The sequence below is a fragment of the Antechinus flavipes genome, chromosome 3, assembly GCF_016432865.1.
Source record: "Antechinus flavipes isolate AdamAnt ecotype Samford, QLD, Australia chromosome 3, AdamAnt_v2, whole genome shotgun sequence".
Classification (NCBI taxonomy): domain Eukaryota; kingdom Metazoa; phylum Chordata; class Mammalia; order Dasyuromorphia; family Dasyuridae; genus Antechinus; species Antechinus flavipes.
The window spans coordinates 306,614,578-306,628,519 of record NC_067400.1 but is presented as its reverse complement, the minus strand read 5'-3'; the positions used below and the strand labels follow the sequence as shown (position 1 = coordinate 306,628,519).

At 36.1% G+C, this 13,942-nt stretch overlaps 1 protein-coding gene across 1 annotated transcript in view; it reads right to left on the bottom strand.

The window, feature by feature from the left end:
- ATP6V1A (ATPase H+ transporting V1 subunit A) overlaps nt 1-13,144 on the bottom strand; it is a 43,626-nt gene extending 30,482 nt beyond the window's left edge. Inside the window, exon 1 of the mRNA XM_051985306.1 lies at nt 13,020-13,144. The gene's annotated coding sequence lies outside the window, so the exon portion shown is untranslated. The remainder of the gene's footprint in view (nt 1-13,019) is intronic.
- Nucleotides 13,145-13,942: the final 798 nt, after the last annotated feature.

The following is a 13,942-nucleotide window of genomic DNA, read 5'->3' as shown; positions in this document are numbered from 1 at the left end:
TAAGATCTTTAGCTGTAGATTTCATTGAATAAAGAGAAACTATTAATTACCAGTATCATCTTTTAACAAAATCATTATATCAGAATGAATTAATGTTTACTGGGCTTCCATAGGGTGCATGGTAAATAGTAATCTAAAAAAAAGTTATTTAGAAGTACAGTTATTACCCTTAAACTCTTAATTTTGCAAGGCTTTTAAAAGAAGCTTAAAATCGTGTATTAAATAATTTTGCTTTCCCTTTCTCATATATATATTTCTATTGGAAACCAGGCTTAATACTTAATTTGAGGGAAATAAACTTAAAATGCACTTTTTAAACTTTATAGAAATTTTACTCATTCCAAACCTTCATATTTCCTGATGTGAATGCTGTCATATGATTAGGAGTCATGTGACCCAAGCCAAACTTGTGCAACAGTTTGCCTCAAGGGCAAGAAACCATTTCTCAAAGGTTTACCAGAACCACCAACTTAAAAAACAAACTGGCATTTATATTTCAGTTTCTTTTGGCTTTTTAAATGTTAATATCCTACTAATCTAAACTTAGTTTTTACTATACAAAATGAAGTAGAGAATCCACATAATTATCTGGATGACCTTTTAAAAAAACCCACCAACTTGTAATAACCAAATAACTGTAAAAACTGAGATGATTCAAGTGTCTAATTTTATATGTTCAAGCATGTGGTCAGGCTGATTTTGGAGTATGAAAGAAAGATCTGAGTTTGTCTTGCTACTAATAAATTATTCAATCAACAAATATTTACTGTTAATCTACTATGTCAGAGGGTGATTATAAATACAATAAATGAAACAATATTTTACTTGCCAAAAATTTCTAAGCTAGAGATGAAATTGACCAAGGTGAGGTAAATCATTTCCCAGGAAAATGATTTTTTAAAGTCAAGTTATAAAAGAATTCTGAAACTATAGGTCTAGATTTAAAGAAACAAAATCCATATGGTTTATGAACTTATCATTCTTTGACCAGTCCCAAAAATAGTTTTCAAAGAATTTGAATTCCTCATTTTTTTACCAGAGGAAAATGAAATCCAGTGAGGAAATATTACTCGTATAATGTAATTTGAGTGAATTACTGGCAGAATCAACACAAATTCTTAATATATACTCCAAAGCTTTTTCTTTAATCATTCACATTGGCATTAAATTCTCTCAGAATCTGTCATATATCAGAGGATCTCTATAGAGATTTACTTTGATTTCAGCAAGTTAGATAAAAAACTTTATACTATTCTTGTAATGAAGATAGACAGAGAATGCCTAGATAATAATACAATTAGATAGATTTAAAACTGATTGAATTTGTCTCATTTGTCCTTAATGCTTCAAGGTTACCTTTATTGAAAAGTTCCAGCTGTATGTTCCAGGATCTAAACTGGTTAACATTTATCAATATCCAAAGAGATAATACATAGGGTGACTGCGCAACAAATCTGCAGATGGACACAATGCTGGGAACAACTAATACCTGAGAAGACATATCTAGGATCCAAAAGAATTTAAGTAGCTTAGAACACTCTGTTGATCCTAACAAAATAATGTAAAGTCTTACACGTGGCTAAAAAACAAAAACAAAAAAACCGATTCCACAAGTATAGGATGGGTATAGAATCGTTAGTTTCTCAGAAAAAGATCTGAGGGTTTTAATGTACACAAATCAAGTTAGCAATGTGATGTCACAACCAAAAATCCTGTTTAGGTATTCACTGGAATAGAGTCCAGGAATAGAGAAGTGATGCTCCCTTTGTACCTTGCCCTGGTCACTCCATAGCAAGTATTATATTCTGTTCTGGGCAGCACAATTTTAAGGAAAATAATGAGGTACCGTGAGTGCATCTAGAGGAGAGCAGCCATGACAGAGAAGCATGTAGACTGCAAGGGTCCTCAAACTACGGCTGCCGGCCAGATGCGGCAACTGAGGACGATTATCCCCCTCACCCAGGGCTATGAAGTTTCTTTATTTAAAGGCCCACAAAACAAAGTTTTTGTTTTTACTATAGTCTGGCCCTCCAACAGTCTGAGGGACAGTGAACTGGCCCCCTATTTAAAAAGTTTGAGGGCCCCTGATGTAGAGAAATTAGGGTATATACCTTGGATCAGAATTATGTGTTCATAAAAATAGTTGTCACATAGAAGTAGGGATCTTTTCATGCTGTCCATACTGAGCAGAACTACAAGTAATGGTTCGAAGTTGGGGCAAATTTCACCTTCATGCCAAGGAAAATTTTTTTAGAATTAGAGTTAAATGCTATTATCAGGTAGTAGCTGGTTTCTCCTCCTAGCTGAATGGCACAATGCACACAATGCTGAACCAGTAATCAGGCAGACCTCAATTCAAATCATGCTTTAGATATGTATCAGTTGTGTGACCTGGGGCTAACTTCTTTAAACTCTTAAGTGCTTCACTTTCTTCATCAGTAAAATGGGAATGCAATTCCTAGCTCCTAGAATAGAGGGAAGGTTAAAATGATCCTATGATTAAGGCAAATCTTAAATCATAAAGATGATGATTAATCTTTGTAATCTCTATTAAGGTTTTCAATAGGAATAGCACACAAGTCACTTAGCAAATGCTTCCTCCCACCCCCTCAGGCAATTGGGGTTAAGTGACTTGCTCAGGGTCATACAGCTAGGAAGTATTAAGTGTCTGAGGCTGAATGTGAACTCAGGTCTTCCTGAATTCAGGGCTATCACTATCCATTGCAACATCTAGCTGCTACTTTAGCAAATGCTTTTTGAGTGAACTGTATTTTATTGTCTAATAAATTAATTTATATATTACTTAATTAAAATAGTTAACAATTATACTTTAACAAATGTTTCCTTTATAAATTCTAAGTATTTAATGCAGTGAAAGACATTTTTTTCCCCCTGAGAAAGAGTTCCCACAGACTTCATCTGACTGCCTTGGGTCACAAAAAAGCTTAAGAATCTTTGCTCTAATTTGGAACTATGTTCAAAAAGTTATCAAACTGTGCATACTCTTTGATCCAGCAGTGTAACTACTGGGCTTATATCCCAAAGAGATCTTAAAGGAGGGAAAGGGACCCACATATGCAAAATTGTTTGTGGCAGCCCTTTTCGTAGTGACAAGAAACTAGAAACTGAATGAATGCCCATCAATTAGAGAATGGCTGAATAAATTATGGTACATGAATGTTATGGAATACAATTGTTCTGTAAGAAATAAACAGCAGGATGATGTCAGAGAGACTTGGAGAGACCTACATGAACTGTAAAACCAGGAGATCATTATACATGTCAACAAGATTATACAATAACCAATTCTGATGGACTTGGCTCTCTTCAACAATGAGATGGTTCAAACTAGTTCCAATTGTTCAGTAATGAAGAGAGCCATGTACGCTCAGAGAGAACTATAGGAACACAGTGCAGCCTATAACATAGCATTTTCACTCTTTCTGGTTTTTTGTTTGTTTACTTCATTTTTGTTTTCCTTCTGTTTTTTTCTTTCTAAATCCGATTTTTCTTGTGCAGCAAGATAATTGTATAAATATGTATACATGTTGGATTTAACATATATTTTAACCTATTTAACATGTATCGGACTATTTGCCATCTAGAGGAAGGAGGGGAAAATTTGGAACAGAAGGTTTTGCAAGGGTCGATGTTGAAAAATTACCCATGCACATGTTTTGTAAATAAAAAGTTATGATAAAATAAATTAAAAAAAGAAAAAGAATCTTTGCTCTAGTCTAACCCCACACTTTCCAGAAAAGGTAACTGAGGCTTAAGGAGACTCCATCACTTGTACACTGCCACACAGGTAGGAAATAGTGTCTGTTACCTTGTAGCGTTATTTATGTGCTTGTTTCCCCAGACTAAGTTTTATAACTTAGTCTATGTTTCATAATTATAATAATAGCATTTATAAAGAACCAACAATGTGTCTGGCACTGCACTAAAGGCTTTATAAATAGCTGATCTTCACAATAACTCTAGGGGATGCTATTTTTCTTATTTTAGAGTTGGGGAAACTGAGGTGGACCAGTTAAATGTCTCACCCATAGTCATGCAGCCAGTAAAAGTCAGATATGAACTAGGCCTAGAGCTCTCACACTTTCTAACTACAAGGCACAGTGCAATCCACACTGTGAAAAGCCAGTGAAAAGTAGTGAATGACATGGGATGGGGACAGTGATTTAGCCTACTTAGCTATCTTTCAGTCTTCTCTCCAACTAGACATAAGCTCCATGATGCAAAAAAAAAAAGGCTTTCTTATTCTACTCTACTCTGTAGTTCCTAACATAGTTGTCTAAGTTATGGGAACTTAAGAAACAAACATTGATGTGATATTCCAAAGATAATTCCAAAATAATTTAAATGAGATGTACCAATATGGAGGACTAAAACTGGAACTAAGAAATAATAACACGGAGCTCAATCCAAGGAGAAAATGCCCTCACTTAAAGAAGGTCCACTTCTTCCCTACAACTTGGAATCTTAAGGAGAAAGGCAAAATTATAAGCTCATTATGTATCAGGGGCAACTCCCTGCACTTATTTGCCTCTCAATAAGCAGTGTTTAAATTTTTTTTAACATAATTATATTATTTGTTGGGGGGAAAAAAGATTTGAAATTTAACAAACATTCAACATTCCCAATTAATCTACATTCTCATCAATGGAATGATTATCTCTCTTTTATAAATGGGAAAATTAGAGAGAGCAAGTTGAAAAGGCTAGTTTAGGGCTGGAAGAAGCCTTGGAGGCTATTGAGACTAAGCCCTGAATTCATAGATAAGGAGATGAAGCTGACAGGGTCCAACGACTTCTGAGGTCACACAGTTAATGAGGATCTGAAAGAAGAATCAAACAAGGTCTACCTCCTTTGCCTCTGGAGGCAAAGATAGTGCCTTTATCTACTGTGTCTCCACCTGCCTCTGGGTACCTCAGTTTCTTCCTGTGTAAAAAAATCAGGCTAAGATTCTCTTTTGATTTGGACATTTTATAATTCTCAATGTATGGCACTTGTTAAAAAGAAGGTTGCTGTAGCCAAAATGCTTCTTAGGGACATGAAGCAGAATTGTAGTTAGAAAAATGAAGAGAATTTGGAGACAGAGAAAAAGAAAGAAGACATTTTAGACACATAGAATTACAAAATCAACAGCTAGGGCCTATAGTCTGGCAAGGGACAAGTGAACAGAACAGGTCATTGGCAAAGATGCTATGTGTTGGAAAATATAAGGGAGTAGCAATAGATCAGTTTTCTGGGAGTAAATTACAGAGTCTGGAAATCTAGGAAATCAAATACCTGGTACAATTAAAAGAATGCTAGATTCTCTGCTTTTTACCTATCTCTCTCTTATTTTATGTGTAAAATGGGTATAATACTTGTACTAACTTGATAAGGTTTTGTTTTGAGGATCAAATGAGATACTGTACAAAAGCATTTTGTCACTTTTAAAACACCAAATGCCAGCTATTATTTTAGAAATCCTAAAAGAGGAGTGTTATGATGAAAGTGATACATAGGGAAGATTAGTCTGATAACAGCTGCATATTGGTTTCATAAAAGTTATGATTATAAAATAATAAGACTGTGGTCATTTAAAAACATTTTAGAATGCAAATAATTTAAATCAATAAAAGTTCAAGTTCCCATAACATAAATGCAATGGGTTATTCTTTGGGGAACAAAGATGTTTAAAAGATAGTTCCTGCCTTTAAGGAGCTTATACTTTCTTGAGGATGGTGGTAGAGTCTTAACATAAAAACAATATAAAGCTGAGAGACCAAAGGGAAGAAAAAATAGAGATTCAAATACAGAACTCAAGAAAAATCTGGGAAAAATCTAGACCACATGAAGTAGTCTAGATGTACTTGTAATATTTATTTTAATGCTATTCATCAAAGTTAGTTTACAGTGAAAAAGGGGCATATTCCTAAGGCTAAAGAGTAATTTTGAAATGTTCCATTATTAGGAATGAATATGTCCAAGTTAGGAAATAAATTCTACATAGAAAAAAATTTTCAATACATACACCAATAAGTAGTTACTTATCATTTCAAAGCATTTATAGAAAAGATTAGAGATTATTAATCACACTTTATTTGACCATAATTTTTGAAGCTGCCAATGAATGGTAGATTTTATTATTATGAAAATATATACTATACTCTGCCTCTGTGTCCAGAAATTCTGAATACATACAAACATATATGTATCCACATATATGTCTTGAGTATATCACAGGATCCAATGTACAGCTGGGAGAAATCTTAAAGTTGTAAAACTGCTGGGTTAAAAAGTAATGAAGAAATGTTTAACAAAATAAATAACAAAGATGGAGATGTGTCTAAGCTCATTTGCCTAGATCAACTGACCCCAAACCTTGCCTCCTTTCCCCTGTCCCTCATAGAAAGCTAGAGTGTTCTTATCCAATAGATTTTTAAATTGCTCAGTTTCCAGAAAGGCTCAATTTAGGTGCCAATTTTTACACAACGCCTTTTTTGAGACTCAGTTGTCAGGATCTCCCCTCCAATATATTATTTTAATCTATTATTATGTATTTCCTTATCCTTATGTATCTTCCTTAAGGTAAACACCTTAAGAGCAGGTTGTTCCCTTCCTCCCTCTTTTTTTTTTTTTTTTTTTGGCCTACTAGAGTAGATGCTTAATAAATGTTTGTTGAAAAGGTACCAACACTAAAGAGAATAGTAACAAAATCATTTTTTTATTAGAATAAATTACTAACACTTTCCTCAGGAGTACAGTGAAACACAAACATGTGACAGTGCAAACTAACATTTGATCTAAATTCAACAATTTTCTAACCGTTTCTCTCTCTCCCAATCCCAAAAAGACTCATCCCTTTTCAGGAAATGGAAAAATCTACTTGGGTTCAAGTAGTTCATTTTCCTCGTGTGTCTAACTCATATAGTGGTTTTGAGGATAAAAAGATGTTTAAAACATATCAATATACATATGAATGCACGAACACATACCAGGGAATTAAAACACATCAACATATATATGAATGTATGAACATATATATGAATCTTCTCTCCACCTTCCCCAGTGGTTTAATACAAATTCCACTCAGTGTTCAAAGAAAAGATTAAAACTAATAAGAGCTTAAAGGCCATGAAATTTCCCTTGGAGACCATGTCCATTTTTCAGCTTCAGAAAATATTAAAATGCTTCAAGTATACTTCAGTATAGGCGTCTCACTACTTCCAAGTAATAGTAACCAACATTACTACAACATTTCAAAGTTTAAAAAGGGCTTCACACACATTATTTGATTTGATCCCCAAATATAGTCTTCTCCCTTTTAGAGATGAAGAGATATGCTTACAGAGATAAAAGTGAATTGTCTAATATTACATGCAAGTATGGCTGGGATTCAAGCTGGAGTTTCTTGATTTTTAAGTCCTATATGTTCTTTCCACTGATTAGCAATCTACTTCCTTGGTAATTTGAAATATTTTGATGAGGTTATTATTGTTTGAATAATATGTAGAAAAATTTTCATTTTTTGATTAATTTCCTTACCTTATTTCAAACAGTAGCAGAGACAGTATTGTAGATTTTCAAAATGTTTTGTGGAATAGCCAAATCAACATTTGACAGTATTCTGGGTTAAAAATCAATAGCAAAACACCAGAAAGTTCTAATAGCTCTGACCCTATATATTTTAGATTTTTTTCCCCCTAAAACATTCAGGTTGAAGCTTATATATTTGTGAGCTAATAGCTAGTAATAGTTCTTGGTGTTTTATGCTCCAATTATATGTGCAATTGTTTTATTTATTATACATTTCCGGAACCAATTTTTAAAAACAGCACATACATGATTACCATTATTGTTAGAAATAACCAATTGGATTCTCTTATACAATTAACTTTGCAGAAATATAGTGAAGCCTTAAGAAACTGAATAATAAAAGTGTTTTGAATGTTAATTAGAAAAGATATGGTAATTTTAAGCACTTGGACAATTCAGTTAATTTAGTTGGGGCATAGTTTTATCACAAAGAAAAATTCAGGTTGTTTTTCAGACCACACCCTTAATGCCAATGAATTGTTTTACAAAGCAAGCTATTTATTACAAGGAGACAAATGGTAGATGGCTCTAGTGAACACTTCTAGAAAATCAAGTCAAGCTACCCCACCCAAAGATACAGTCAGCACGGCTGTACTTTACATAGGAAATCTTTAGCACTAGTTAATATTAATCCTAATACTTGCTTGTTCATCTCATAAGTATTAAACAAATTCTTTTACCCTGACATTTAGTACATGACCTATGTGACCAAGTGATAATTCCTTAATTACTTCATCTGTAAATCAAGGAGGGAGAAAGTATCTTCAAACTCTAAATCCCAAGGATTCAGACACGACAAACTGACTAAACTAAAACAAACTTTAAATAAAAGATACTTTCAATAATAATGAATAAAACATTTCTTATAGAACTGGCTCATAGAAAACTACTCACGTGGATCACAATTAGACCAGTCTGAATTTCACTGGAAGAGAGATTTTGGTGTGTGCTTGTATGTACCTATCTAAATACTTCTAGTAAAATGCTTATCAGCTGAAATGCACCTTTCAGTCAGCAATAAAAAACCATGTAGCCATGGGGTTTAGGTATCCATATCCGCAGGGGCTCAGGTAACATAAATACTGGTTTATAAAAATAGTTGTATGAATTGGTGTGGTGTACATCTGCTGCACACCTGGAATCTCTGCTAGCCTGGAGGCCAAATGTGGTGAATCTCTTTAACTCAAGGAGTTCTCAAATGCAGGTTGGGCTAATCATCAGATTAGGGGTCTGTTGTAAATTCCACTTTTATGTAGAGAGTCCCTTAATTAGGACTCTACATAATTAATGTGATCAGAACCAAGTTGATGTTTATAGAATTGAATATACCCAGGTTGGAAATGGATTAGTTCAGTGCTCCTGCAGATCAGAATGACTGTGGCACCAGCACTTTCAATCTGATCAATATGATACAGTCTTTTAAAAACAAATAATAAACTAGATAGTTGTTCATATGAAGTAGGCTGGCAGTGTGCTTTCACTTGCTAGGGCAATCCCTGTTTTGGCAAATAAACCAGTTCCTCTTAAATGGACTATCTGGTATAAAACTTCAATGAAACAAATTAATGATATATTAATAATGTCCTTTCCAGTAAAGAATCTTCAAATACTCAAATCAATTACTTGAGGGAAGAAGTGGAAGATAAATGAATGAGCTCCTTTAATAGTCATCTCTGGAAAGTAACTAGTCAACTATTTTCCTGCTTCAAATATTTCAATTTAATTCAATTAGACTAACATTAATTTAGGACCTAGTAAAAGCAAGACAACTTTCTAATATTCTAAATTGCAGAACACCTACTCATCTCCATTGGTAGAAAGGGGAATTGCTTTACCACAAGTTCCCTACACCAATGAAATCGGAGACAAGATAAAAAAAAAAAAAAATGTTCAAAGGCCTTCAGAGATACACAGAAAAAAAAAATCTTTCCCTTTTTTTCCGTCCCTTTCCTTCAAAGGAATTTACTTTCAATTAGTGGAAGGGAGAGATACAGGGAATAAATGGCCCTCAAGTTGTTTCCCAGTAAGAAAAGGATTCTGAGGCAGAGATAAAGGGGTTTATTCCAGGAAAGCCTTGTGAGAATGAATGTAAAATGATTTCTCCAGTTTCATAAGTTCAATAGAATTTGGGGATGCTCCAGAAATTAAATTGAATAATTAATTATTCACCCTTTTCTTTATGGCCACGTTTCTTATACTAAAATTCTTTCCCTTATTTCTTTAATTAAATTTAACACAACAAACATTATATATATGCTAATGATATCAGCCAGATTGAAATGGCTTTCCTGATTATACTATTTTTGTCTCAGATCTTTCAGAAACCTTGAGGAAATAATCCTTATTTGGTGAAGATTCAACTGGGCAATGAAGTAATACTTTCCTGAATTTTTTTTTTTTTTTTTTGTCCTCTATTTAGAGGTCAGAGGAGAGATTCTCTAATTGGTAGGTGCTATCTCTTACACACATCAGAAAAGCTCTTTCCATACCTTCCGGGAGTTTAGTTATAAAAGTTAGGTTAGGGCACTTGTCAGTACAAGTCAACAAGCTGAAAAGGAGTTTGCCATAATGGATAGAGGGACTGCTATTAAAAGTGAACAACACCTATGTTCAAGTTCTATTCATGACACTTATTTGACAATATGGATACAGTCAAATCACTTAATCTTTTGGAATCCCAGGCAACTCTAAAATCCCATCCATATTAGCTTCCTTTGATGATTTCTGCTCCCATGGATTTAAGCAGAATCTTTTTTAATCCAGACTTTCTCTCTCCACTGATGTGGAGTCATCTCCAACTATCTTTCAGACATCTTGAACTGAATGTCCAGCAAATATCTTAAATTCAACATATCTACAACTAAGCTCATCATTTCCCCCCTAAACACTCCTCCTTTCGAATTTCCCTATCACTGTCAGGCAAGCCCTGCTCATAACCTAAGTGTTATATTGGAGTCATCATTCTCTCTTGTCACTCCTCACAGGTCAGTTGCTTTCACCTTTGCAACATCTCTCTATTATCTTCCTTTCTCTTCTCTGACTTTACCACCAATCTACTGCAGGTCTTGATCTCCTGACATCTCAGACCCGACAACTGCAATAATGGCCTGCTGGTGGATCTGGCTATCACGTGTTTTTGCCCAATTCAATCTGTTCTCCAAGTAAATCTTGCCTAGTAAAGGTTGACCATGTCATTGCCTAATCAACAAACTCCAATCATCTCAAGGCTCAAACACAAAAATTCTATGTTTGACATTCTAAGCCCATCAAAACCTAGCCTCCCTCTACCATTCTAGTCTTCTTAAACTGTAACCACTCCTCATGAATGAACTCTGATCCATTAAGAATAGTTTTTTACCTATTCCTCAAAACATTCTATCTCTCAGTCCCCCAATAGTTTCTCTAGCTTTCCTCAAATGCCTGGTATGCTAGTGCTCACCCTCATTTCAGCCTCCTGACTTCCTTCACTACTAAATCAACTAAAATGCCTCACTCCATAGGAAGTATTTATTTCCCAGATTCTCTTAATTCTAGTATCTAACCTCATAAATTATTTCCTATTTATCTTGTATACAGTTTATTTCTATATATTTGTTTGATTGGCATCTCTTCCATTACACTGTGAGTTTCTGGAGGACAGCAACAGTCTAAAAAATTTTGTATCCTCAATGCTTAGCATGGTGCCTGAAACATATTTCTGGCTGAGAGCTGTCTACTCCTGGTAGTGAAGGAAGATTCCTTTCCAGATTATAGATCTAATCTAACAATGTGTCAGCACAGAGAATACAAAGAATGAAAACTTGTGGGAGGAGGAAAGAGGAGTTGAATCAGACCTTTCAACTTTCTTGTGGAACCCTATTATTCAACATGGCAAATCTTTTCTTCTTTTGGATTTAATAAAATTATTTACCCAAACTAAATTTTATATAATTTCTGTTTTCTTGAACATCTATCCTTAAATTACATTTTTTGATAAGACTTTACTAATCCAATCATCATAGTTATAGCAAGAAAAATGAATCTTCTTAAATTTGAAAATCAAATCAGTATTTTCATAGCATAGTTTATGAAGAGAAGGGAGAGGGGAATTAAAGGTATTGTTTAAGTTTGTTTTGCATAATGGACATAGTTTATCCCCAAACTAAAATATACCCATCTCTAAGGCAGTGCTGTTTGGGGAATAACACATATTTCATTTGAAGTATCAGTAAGTACCTACAGCAGTACAAAATGCCTAGTTGTTCAGGAATGACGGAGGCTTGTGTTTTGTAAATAAAATGCTTTGAATTCTGTAGCTTTATAAAATACCACTCCTGACAACCTTAGCTAGGTTATTTGGAATTTTACAGCTAGGAAATTTAAAAGAAAGGTGACTGAGGTTATCTACAAATTACCAAAAAAAAAAAAAAAAAAAAAAAAGTAACAAGCCTGATTCCTTTATCATTATTTCTTAGTAGCTAGGAGCAGCTACTAAGGTCTGAATCAAATAGGGAATGGATACAGGGAGGAGGGTTAAAAAAAAAAAAAAACCAACAAACCAACCCAGTAAAAAATATTTAAAAACTTAAAAACACAGACCAACACACCAGAAAGGTCCAAGACAGGAAGAAACATAGGTGTATAATCTAAAATTAAGATAAAGAAGGGTTTAATAAACATAATCCTTGATCCAGCAAATTAATATTGTCTTTCTTTTATGATCCGAGATAAATCAATGGCAACTCATTTCATGGGGCCTCCTACAGACCAAGATGCGGCAATACCATGTTCTTCAACTCCTCCCCATCCCATCTGGACTGACGCATCACTATCTCCTATTTAAGCATGCAGTTTAATATTTATGTAAATATACATATACACGTATACACATGTAGTCACATATATGCATATATGTAGTTATGTGTATATATACACACATCCGTAAACACATATAATGTGACATGATCCTCTTGTTTTCAAGGCAGGGAAATAAAAGATTTGCATTTCAAATGACCCCACTTCAGCTTTTCCTTGTAGTTCGGGAAGTTGAAAATACCTAAATACTTTTTGGATGCAGCCTCCAAGCCGAGGACAGCCGCTCCCCAAGCCAGGTGACTCCCCACCCCCCCCGCCCCACCCCCCGCCCCAGCCGCAGAGCTGCAGCCCGGAATGGAGCTCCCCAGGAGGGCCAGGCCCCGGCCAGTCTCACTCTCCCAGGGTCTGCGGGTCCCCAACGAAGTCATAACGGCCGGCCGCGCTCGCCTCCGCCTCTGGGGAGAGCCCGATGTCGTGACCGGCCCGAACAGGGCTGCGGCGGCCAGGGAGAGGTCTCACTGAGCAGCTAAGAGATAATCCCTAAGCAGGTGCGGAACGGCATCTTTCTCCAGTGCCGACCCCGCCAAGGCCCTGTACGACACACCCGTCCGTCCCTCCCTCCATCTGGTGCTCACCTACTGGGGCGCGAGCTGCCGAGAAGAGAGCGAACGGCAGGGGAGAAAAAGCCCTTCAGCTCTGTCACTGCGGACCTCGGCGACTCTAAGAGCAGCAGCAGAGGGGGCGGAGCCTCGCGAGTCAAATGATTCCGCTAAGCCCCACCCCTTCTCCCAACCCGCCCCCCCCGCGCATTGCATCTCGGGAATTTCTCTTTTATTTGGCATTATTTTTAGAAAGTCATTCTCTTCGTATGTGGCTCTCTTGTTATAGTTTTCAGTCATTCAGAAACATACACGTTGTGAGGAAAGGAAAACAACCGCTTTCCATTTATACAATTTGAGCGCGAGGAGGGACGGGGTTAAAGGGTATTGCTAAGGAAATGACGTTTTTCTGAGCTGAACGGAAATGGAGACGGGGATTCCATCCCGCTGATTCTGGTTTTAATAACCCCGGTTCTTAGAGTGTGCACAGACCACGTGACCGAAAAGGTTCGGGTTGGGGGTAGACAAGGTATCAGAATGTAATGTTTTTAATTAACTTTTTTTTAAAGGTCATTATTTCGCGTTAACTATAACCTTATAATGGAAGAACAGAGGCAAATAAGTCATTCGTTATTATAAAGTTCGAAGGTCACCCTAGAAGCAGGCGGAATAATCCAAAAGCCCGAGAAAAGCAGGGGTGGGTGGGCTGGATCCAGTCTCAGGAGCTGAAAGAAGGAACAGTAGAGGGAGGGGTAGAAAAATCCGGATTTTACTGCTTTGAGCACGGCGGGCCAATCCAATGAAACTCGTGAGAGGGGGTAAAAGGAAGGTGGAATGACAGATGGTACGGTCCAGGAGGTGGACGGTTTCCTAAGAGATCTAGGCAGGGGCGGGGAGAGGAAGGCGAGCGTGCGAGCGAGCGAGCGAAGGGAGCAGGGAGCTGCGAAGCTGCGTGAGCG